This window comes from Fukomys damarensis, unplaced genomic scaffold (assembly GCF_012274545.1).
Source record: "Fukomys damarensis isolate Sample0158 unplaced genomic scaffold, DMR_v1.0_HiC HiC_scaffold_23, whole genome shotgun sequence".
Taxonomy (NCBI): Eukaryota; Metazoa; Chordata; class Mammalia; order Rodentia; family Bathyergidae; genus Fukomys; species Fukomys damarensis.
This window is the reverse complement of record NW_022900935.1, coordinates 12,072,582-12,082,364: the sequence shown is the minus strand read 5'-3', so window position 1 is coordinate 12,082,364 and position 9,783 is coordinate 12,072,582. Positions and strand designations below refer to the sequence as shown.

The window sequence follows — 9,783 nt, the reverse complement described above, 5'->3', positions numbered from 1 at the left end:
TTTTTTTTTTTTTTTTTTTTTTTGGTACTGGGGATTGAACTCGGGTCCTTGTTCTTGCAAGGCAAGCAGCAGAACCACTGAGTTAAATCCCCAGCCCATACTGGTAGATTGAATGAAGGGGTGTTCTACCACTGAGCTGCAACCCTAAACCCCTCCCTTTTTCCTTTTCTTAAAATTTTGAGATAGGTCTCTCAGTTGCCCAGGCAGGACTTGAACTTGTGACCCTCCTGCCTCAGGCTCCATGGGACTAGACGTGTGCACCACTGTGCCCAGCAAGCCAAGGGCTTCTAACCTGCTCTGTGCCTATGTTACCAAACCCACAGTCTACTGCCCAATCCCCTCCCTTACCTGCACCTCATAACCCAGAATTCCTGACAGCACCCAGACCCCAGGTGGCTCTAGGAGAGGCTTCAGTCCTGGCACAACCAAGGTGTATATTCTGGATAGGATTTCTGTGGTCTCCACTTCCATTGCCTTTTTGGTACTGGGTATTGAACTTCTGTTTCTTTTGTCTGCTGTGCTGGGGGATGAATCAAGGGACTCACATGCTAGGCAAGTACTCTACCACTGAGTGTGAGCTGAGGCCTGAAATCCTGAGCCAGGGCCCGGCCGTACAGAGCCTGGACACAGTAGGTGCTGCTATCATGCTGAGGCCCCAGGAAGGCTGAGTGACCTCTGAGCTACACAGCAGGTTAGAGTAGAGCTAGGATTTGAACTGGGAACGGGTTGGCAGATCATGGATCTTCTCCGGAGTCTACCTTCATTTCTGTAGAGCTGCAGCGGCCCCGAGCTGGGAGCCCAGCCATTGCCAGGCACAGGTGCAAAGGTCCCCAGGTGAAGTGAGGGTGCCTAGAGCAGGGCATAAGGGAAAGGGGGTTTCCTTGGGCGGGAAAACGCAAACAGGCCCTCATTCGAATGATGGGTGCCGGCTCCGAGCCAGATGCTATTCTCTCCTGGTCACAATGGCTCTAAGAAGCAGGCTGTTTATTAATAGTCTTCAAAACCAGCAGGTCTAGCAAGGCACGATGGTACACACCTATAATCTCAGCACTTGGAGGCTCGAGCCCAGGAGTTTGGGGCTAGCCTTGGCAACAAAGTGAGACCTTGTCTCTTGATGAGAAATGAAGCAAGAGAAGAAGGAAAAAGTCTACTGCATGGACACAGCTCATCTCGATTTTTCAGAGGGCTTGGGGCTGTTATGAAGAACCTGCAGTGAACATTCACATCATTATTGCCCAAGCCCCCCATGGCAAGTGAAAGGCCCGGAGCCTGGGCCTCTTCCCGCCCAGGCCTTGCGCCCCAGCTCTCAACACTGTCAGAGACAGGTTGGGATGCGAAGCGGTGAGAACTGCCAGAAGACTTCACACACAAGGGCTTTGGAGGATGAGCAGGAAACTAAGCTAACCTCGTAGGCAGGAAGGGCAGGCGTAGGGCAGAACCAGCCAGGAGGCTTTACTCCCGAGCCCACCCTAACCCCGCTGTCCTGGCCACCTGAACTCACCTCCCCACCCCCAGTGTGAGGCAGGAGGCAGAGTCAGGGAGCAGCTTATGGCTTAGGTAGGCCAGGGCCAAGGTCACGACATCACCACAAGAGAAGCCAGGGTAGCCCCGGCTCTGGGGAGGCCCACCCCACTTCCCATGCTGGGGTGGTGGGGTTCAGCCAAAAGGGCGGACAGGAATAGAGTAACAGGGAGCCAAGCGAGGAGAAAGGCCCCCTAGCAAGGTGCCTACCTTTTATCCCTCCTGGGTAAGGGAGTCCTCTAGGAAGCGTCCTATAACCCAGGCCCTGTAACTCCCAGCACCTTCTACCTAGTACTCTGTGTGCAAGTGCACACGAGTGCACACACGCACATGAGAGGTCAGAGGCCGGTCAGATGCCAGGACCTGAGCAGGTATTTCCACAAGGAAGAGAATAAATGAGGACCACAGCTCAGAAGCTAGGTGTCAGGGGCCACCTAAAAGTTCTGCACCGAAGGCATTTAATTGTCCAGTGAGAGAGAGAGAGAGAGATGCTATTACAGGTGCCCATTCTACAGATGGGGAGACTGAGGTCAGAGCAGCACGGTGATGTGTACACTGGCTAGGAAAGGACAGACATGGGGAAGGACAAGGCCAGAGACCAGAGCAGAAGCCAAGGAGCAGGGCAGATTGAAAGGAGCGGCTCTCCTCAGCTGCAGGGAGGTCACTGGGCTCCAGGACAGAGAGAAGTCAGGACATGTAGAGGGGTGTGGGGCTGGGAGTGGGATGAGGAGCCTGCTCCAGGGGCTGCAGAAGGAAATGGTGCACAACTTGGCAGCCTGCCCGCCCCAGCCACCCAGCCCCACGCTCACCGGTCCCTGTCACTGTAGCCCCACATGGACTCTGGCTCCCTGGGACGCTCTGGTCTGCTCCTCACAGCCTCTGCACCGGAACTCTCACTGGGCCTTGCACATCACGGAGAAGCCCACCGCACGGTGCCTCCTTTGGGCTCTCTCGCTCTCCCTGTCCTCACACTGCCCCTCTGCATGCCCGGCACAGGGCCTGGAAGGCACAATGATGTTCTCAATGACTGATGAACTCAACTCACCATCACATCCACCCATCTATCCTCGGGGACTCTCACACCTGTCTCCAGCTCCTCCACTCCGGCCCTAGACTTGTGTTCAAATATCAGCCGAGCATCGCACCTGGCTTCCCTCAGGCGTCTCCACCCAAACTGCCCTCATTTCCCTCTCAGTCATGACTTACTCCTCTCCCACCCCAGGCACCCAGGCCAAAACTGAGTCTCTCTCCTGACCCTTCCTTCTCCAGGGAGCTAAAGACTCTCTAACCTACACAATGCCTCGGGGCCCTTCCTTCAGCCAGCTCAGCAGGGTGCGGCAGAGGGCCTAACCAGTGTTGTGGTGAGCACACCCGCAATCCCAGCACTCAGGAGGCTCAAAAGCTTGAGGCCAGCCTGCACTATATGGCAAGACCCTGTCTCAAAATAAAGCCACAGAGCTGGGGATTTAGCTCAGTGGTTCTGCTGCTGCCTTGCAAGTAACAAGGTCCGGAGTTCAATCCACAGTACAAAAAAAAAAAAAAAAAAATCAAAACAAAGCCACACAGTGCCACATACCTGTACTCCCAGTGCTCTGTGAAGCTAAGGCAAGGAGCACTGCAAGGTCAAACCCAGCCCAGACAATTTAGTGACACCCTGTCTCAAAACAGTACAGGAAGGTCTGCGAATGTAGCTCAGTGCAAAGGCCCTGGATTCAAGCCCCAGCACCACATACATACGTATATATATTCATAAATAAAAATGAAAGAGGAGACAGGGACTTCTGGGCTCAATCCCTAGCACCAAAAGATAAACAGCCCACCAGTAACTCAGTCGGTCCTTTCCTCGGAGTGCGCAGACCAGAGCGGCCCAGACAGGCTAGGAAGGGAGGAGGTGAGAGAGCCATGTGCTTAGGCCTCGTTTTCCCCACGTGAAACTCCAAGCAAGGGGTTGGGGGAGGATCCTGAGGCTGAAGCCAGCTTCGTCAGGGGTTGGCTGTGTGACCCTGGGCAAGTCATCATGCTTTCTGGTGACCTGGGGAAGGGAAGACAGGAAGGAGGCAGGGCTGGGAAGAGCACAGATCCTGCCAGGGTGAGGGCTGGGGACACACTCAGCAGACGCTGATTCAGGGGATTGAGCAGTGACGAGGCAGGGCAGACAGGCTGTTTGGACAGCTGCAAGTCCTTAGCAGGGATTTCCCCCCTTTCCAACAAATCCCCGTAAAACAGCCTTTTGTCCAAGTCAGCGTTTTGTGGCAGCCTGGCCTCCTCCCAGGGAGGCTGACTGGGAGCAGGCACTCCAGGGTCTTTTGCACCAAGAGGGCGAGTGGAGCTCAGCAGAAAGAAGAGCCCCCTCCTGGGAGTGACCAGCAGGAAGGGGCATCGCTGACAGGAACCCTCTCTCAAATGGTCCTGTCAGGGTGACTGGCACAAAAGGCCCAGGTGATCCAATCGGACTGAAAGAAATGCCCTCTCCCCGTCCCATTTCACAGATGAGTATCAAGGTCCGGACACAGAGGGGAGTTAGGAGGGAGTGTCACCCCCGCTTCCCAGGGGACCATGCCGTGGGCAGCCCCATGGGGAAGGCGGATGGAACCTGCCCCCTCCCACCACCCAGCCAGCAGAACAGTGGTGAGTGGAGGGCAGGCTTGGGGAGCCCGGCTGGCCAAACCACAGGTATGTTATGAGATGCTTCCTGTTGTGGAGACTTTTCTTTGGGATCCACTGCCCAAGGCTCACCGCTGCCTGCCCGCCACCCGTCCCCTGCTCCCCTGCCTCATCCTCTGTGCTCTCCCTGGTCTCCAGCCCTGCCTCCACTCTGCCCTGCCTCGGCACCTCACCAGTGGAGCAGCAGCTCTTGCTCGGGCTCTGGCTAGATGGTGTCTGGCACCGGGTCCCCTAAGGCCCTCTAGGCCCAGGCAGACCCTGGACTCCAGCACGGCTCCTCACCAGCTGGGTGACACGGGGCACATGACTGAACTGCTCTGGCTCTCAGTGCCCTTGTCTGTAAAAGAATCCTCTGAAATTGCCTGAACCAGCGGCCCTTCCAGGAGTGCTGCCCTGTCCTGCTCCTGAGAGCTGGGAGTCCTCTCTTCAGACTGACCACATATCCTCCTGCTACGAAGCAGCACTTTTCTTCCATACCTTCAAAGGAAGGTGACTGGCTCCCAAAGGCCAAGGCCTGGTGAATCCCTAAAGTCAATTTTCTGTTCTTCTTTTTGTTGTTGTTTTTTTTTTGTTTGTTTTTGTTCGTTTGTTTTTGAGACAGGGCCTTGCTGTGTAGCCCAAGGTGACCTCAAACTTGAGATTTTTCTGCCTCAGCCACTGAAGTGCTGGGATTACAGGCAAGCACCTCCACACTTCATTTTCTGGCCTTCTGTTGTCACTTTTTTTCCCCTTGGTACCGGGAATCGAACTCAGGACCTTGCACTTGTGAGGTAGGCACGCTCCCCCTGAGCTACATCCCCGGCCCTAATTTTCTGGCCTTCTAGACCTCTTCTCTGACGAGTCTTAAGATGAACCAGACCAGAAGCCACAGAGTCCATACCCCATCCCCCGGGCATGAGACCTGCCACCACTGCCCAGCAGGGCAGGTGAGGCTTTACAGGGTTCCTGACTCCCCACCCGCCCCGTCTCTCCCAGGCCTTTCCCAGCTTCCTTTCCTTGCATTCTCTGGGGACGCTGCCTCTTTCCCGCCTCTCCATCCACATGTCCACGCGGGCCTGGCCTTCTTCATGACCCTCATCTCTCCAGGCCTCACCAGCCAGGCTTCTGGAGGTAATGGTCAGACCCCGCCTCCCCATGGCTCTTCACCCCACTTGGCACCTGCCTGGCCCTGCCTGTCACCTGCTCTCCTGCTTCCTGGAAAGGTTCCCTGGGGGACACTCCTCAGGCCTCTGCATAGCCCCTCAGGCCTCTCTGGGTGTTTCTCCTGCAGTCTCCAGCACTCCCGGCTCCCGGACTCCATCTATCCTCGGGGACTCTCACACCTGTCTCCAGCTCCTCCACTCCGGCCCTAGACTTGTGTTCAAATATCAGCCGAGCATCGCACCTGGCTTCCCTCAGGCGTCTCCACCCAAACTGCCCTCATTTCCCTCTCAGTCATGACTTACTCCTCTCCCACCCCAGGCACCCAGGCCAAAACTGAGTCTCTCTCCTGACCCTTCCTTCTCCAGGGAGCTAAAGACTCTCTAACCTACACAATGCCTCGGGGCCCTTCCTTCAGCCAGCTCAGCCCTTACTCTTGTGCGGTAACCAACCTGCGTGAACACACGTGCCACGCTCCCTTCCCTTCAAACCCTCGGTCTAATGTATGGGCTCTGTCTCTTCTATTTCCCTCACTTCTGTTCCTTCCCCACAGCCTCTGTCCTAATAGAGACCTTGTGCTCCCCCAAATGCTGCCCAGTGTCTGGCACATCCCAGTCCCTCAGTAAAGGTTTGTTAAGTCAAATAGCCAAACCCTTACCTACACGGTCATAAAAATCTCTTAATGAGCCCTCAGTGCCTGGCCTCTGTCCTCCTCAATACAGACTACACAGACTCCTACTAGTTTCTCAAACTTCAGAACCATGGGGACAGTCATGGCACATGCTCTCAGCCCCACCCTGGCCCTGGGGTGGGAGGTGGGACCAACCGTGCATCCCTAATCCCCCTCAGGTGACGCCGATGCTCTCTGTGGTCCACTCCTGTACAGCTCTGCCCTGGCTGTCTCCTCAGCTGCTCCCCCATACCGACAGGATGAAGTCCGTCATTCTGCAATCCCTGTGGCTTCCAGGAGGAGGAGCACACTTTAGACTCACAATCGTGAGCCAGTTAGGAAGGAGGGAAGGGGACTGGAGGCTGATGAGTCCTGAGGAAAATCCGTGAGGCCTAACAGCCGTGTGCACAGGATGCCAGGGACCAGCTCATGGATGCAGGGGCCATGTGGGTGGGTACTGTGCTGTCGTGTGTCCCCTTCTCTACGTCCATGTCACTGAGTCCAAATTTTCATTTACCCATCTTTCCTTTGGCATCTCTGTCTCCATCCTCCATCCTATCTGCATACCACTTCCAACGGGGACTCTCTTTCTCTGTCCCCTCCCATGTCCCGTGCTTTGCTCCCTGACCTCTACAGCTGTCAGTCACTTGGCAGGACCCTCTTAAAGGCCAGCCATGCTGGTCCACACCTCATGCTCACCTTGGGTCTGTGCCCTCTCTGGCTGATACCTGTGCAGCCCACAGGTCCTGGCAGTGACTTGGGTGTCTGGTGTCCAGCTGAGTCACTGAAAGTCTCTCAGATCCCCCAATTTAGATGTGCAGTTGAAGCTGCTCCACAGCCAGAGCTGCCTGGAATCCGGGAAGCTGTCTGGGGGCCCCTCACCTTCTAGGTGGAGGCAGGACAGGAGTGGGCCTCTGCCTGTCTTGTCTGCCGTACCAAAAACCCAGTTTCGGTTCCATCCAAAGCCAAGCATCTCTCACCCTGGAAAGCAAGGTGCCCAGGCTACACGGGACCTCAATTTTGTTTTTTGTTTGTTTTCGTACCGGGGATCGAACTCAGGGCCCTTGCACTTGTGAGGTAGGCGGTAGAACCACTGAGCCAAAACCCCGGCCCAGGGACCTCAATTTTGGAAGCAGCTTTAGAAGGAGGCCTAAAGGACAAGTCAGAATTTGCTAGCCCTGAGGAACAGGTGGTGGCAGGACAGTCCAGGCCAAGAGCACAGCAAATGTCTGGACAGTAGAGACATCCGGAAGGCAGTGAGCCTGTGGTGTGGAATTCAGGAGACAGACAGGCTGCAGATAAGAATACAGGCTCTTGGACCAGGGTTGCTGCAGAATGGCCAACAGCCACGCTCACCTTAGGGAAACCGCCCAAGCATAGGGAGTGAGGAGAGCCCAGCGAGTCCTGGGCTCCACCCCAGCACCCCAGGATGGATGCCCCAGACTTCCCACTGTGTCCCTGCAACCACCTTTGCCTCCATAGCCATCTCAGCTTGGATGGCCCTCTCCACGTCCTCCTTGCACCAAACACCCCTCCTCATTTTAAACCCACCCAAGCGCCTCCTTCTGCACGCAGTCCTCCCTGCCTCCCTCCTTGGGGCCTGTGTCAGCCACTCTCCCCCTGGGTTGCCTCCCCGGACTGAGACTGGTACTCAGCTTGTTCTCTGACCACCTTGAGCCTGCAGGTGACAGCCTTCATTTCCCAGGCCCCTAGCCCTGCCCCTCGGCATCTTCGCTGAACACCCCAACATCCCTGGGGGTGGAGGAGAAGCACCCAGGAAGGTAACAGCGGCAGCGGAGCCAGAAGAGGCCCACAGGGGCAGGACCCAGGCAACTGTGGATCTCCAGGTCCAGCTGGTACCATCGTTTGCCTCTGCCAAGGCTGATTTGAGGCCCCCACCCCACCAGGCAGCAGGAGTACTCCACCTCCTGTCCCTGCCTTCTGGTTCGCATTTGCAGTCTTTTCCGGAGCGCCACCCGGCCCGCTGCAGCCCAGCCTGCCAAGATTCCTGGGCCTCCGCGGCTTCCCTGAGTGGCGGATGCACCCAGCCGGGCCAAGCAAAGCGGCCATACCAAGGAGCCGGTAAAACAGTTCACAAATGAAAAAAAATCTGCTCCAAGTTGGGCCAGCGTTTTAAAGCCCAGGCTCAGGGAGCTGAGGTCACCTGCAAGTGGGGCTGCCCCAGGGACACCGGGTCTGGGAGGGGCTTCTGCTGTGGCAGGAGGGCATTGAGAAGGCATCAAGCCCAGGCCTCCCCTAGCCTGGGAGACCAGAAAGCTGTCACCAGAGTCAGCTTACCCTTCAGGCTGGAAGGCTAGGAAAGGTCCCAGCAAAGGCAGGGCCTGAGGACAGAGGAGAGCCACAGTGAGAAGATGCCAGGAGCCTGGGGAGCTCCCAGACTCCCCAGACTGCTGCATGGCTTCAGATCAGCAGCCCTGCTAGAACTTGGGGCCCGCCTCAGCCTGGCTCTTCGGGTCCCCTCCTTGCAGGAGCACCACGCCCTCCACTACTCTTCGTCCCAGGCACCTGGAGCATTGCCTGCTGCGTGGTGGTCCACAGTTTACCAAGTTCTTCCTGTCCTGAAGCCCAGGCTGAGGAAGCGGCTTCTGTGTACCAGGGTCCATCCTGGCCAAGTCCCTTCTCAACATCTTGTCTGCTGGGGGTGACCTTTACTATGGAAGGATCATCCCTGCCAGGGAAGCACCTATTATATGGGGGACCTAGAAGTATCTCCAACCTATACCCTGCCCTGCCCTGGAGGGGCTGGGGGCATCAGACAGGTAGTATCAGACAGGTTGCTCCCCACAACCTCCCCTGTGAGACTTCATAAGGCAAGGACGTAGGCATTGGATCCTAAAGAGTGAGCAGGAATCTGAAAAGTAAGAAAAGGAAGCTGTTTGGCAGACACAGGAAAAGTGCTGAAATGCAGTAGTGTTGGGGAAGACAAGCAGGAACTAAGGCGAGGGCCATGGGAGGTAGAGTGGCATTTGAGCATTTCTCTGGAGATCCGTAGGGAGCCAGGCATGGCTGCTGAATGGGAAGGTGAGGTAGTCAGAACCCTGGATGGCTGGGTCCGCATTTCTGCTTCAACCAAGCATGGTGTCAGGATCTGTCACAAGCCCTGTCCAAGTCACACCGCTGTATACAGAGGGGCCGGAGTCCAGAGTCAGGTACAACCCTGGGTAGATGGGGATGAGGTGCCCAGCCAGCCCACCTGGCAGAGAGGCCTCCGGCCGCGTCACTCTCTCCTCCAGCTGCTTGCTCGCCTCTGCCTGCTCCCATGGAAACTCTGACATCCAGCCCTCTCTCTAGCCACACAAGCAGCCAGATGCCAGAGCCAGGGGTTCCAAGGCATCCTCTCCAGCTTGGCTGAGCCCTGCCCTGTCCCGCCACTCTGAACACCATGACCCCGAGCTGGGTCAGGAGGCTGCTTGCTGAGCCCCCTGACTGGATGTGTCTGGGAGCAGTTCAGTCACAGCCTCTCTAGCCCAGGCCCCTCCCCTACCTTGTGCCTGGAGGGGAAACAACTTGTGGGATCTGGGCTGTGAAGGACAAACTACAAATGTAATGGGCTACTGGTGGGGAAAGGCAAGTGTCCAGGACGAGGGGATAGCATCAGTCAGGTAGGAGGTGGGCAAGCCCTGAACATATCTGGAGGACCGACAGAATTAAAACAAAATTAACAAGGGCCAGGGATTTAGCTCAGCGGTTCGGTGGCCTGCTTCGCAAGCGCAAGGACCCGAGTTCGATCCCCGGTACCAAAAAAAAAAAAAAAATTAAAAAAAGAC

General features: G+C 56.4%; 1 protein-coding gene across 2 annotated transcripts in view; it reads right to left on the bottom strand.

The window, feature by feature from the left end:
- Nucleotides 1-3,363, bottom strand: part of Col8a2 (collagen type VIII alpha 2 chain) — an 8,782-nt gene extending 5,419 nt beyond the window's left edge. The window contains exon 1 of one of the 2 annotated variants that reach the window (XM_010645270.3): nt 3,342-3,363. The gene's annotated coding sequence lies outside the window, so the exon portion shown is untranslated. Of the gene's footprint in view, nt 1-2,330; nt 2,352-3,341 lie in introns of those variants that run through there. The other variant, XM_010645271.3, reaches the window with a different exon arrangement.
- Between the last annotated feature and the right edge of the window lie 6,420 nt (nt 3,364-9,783).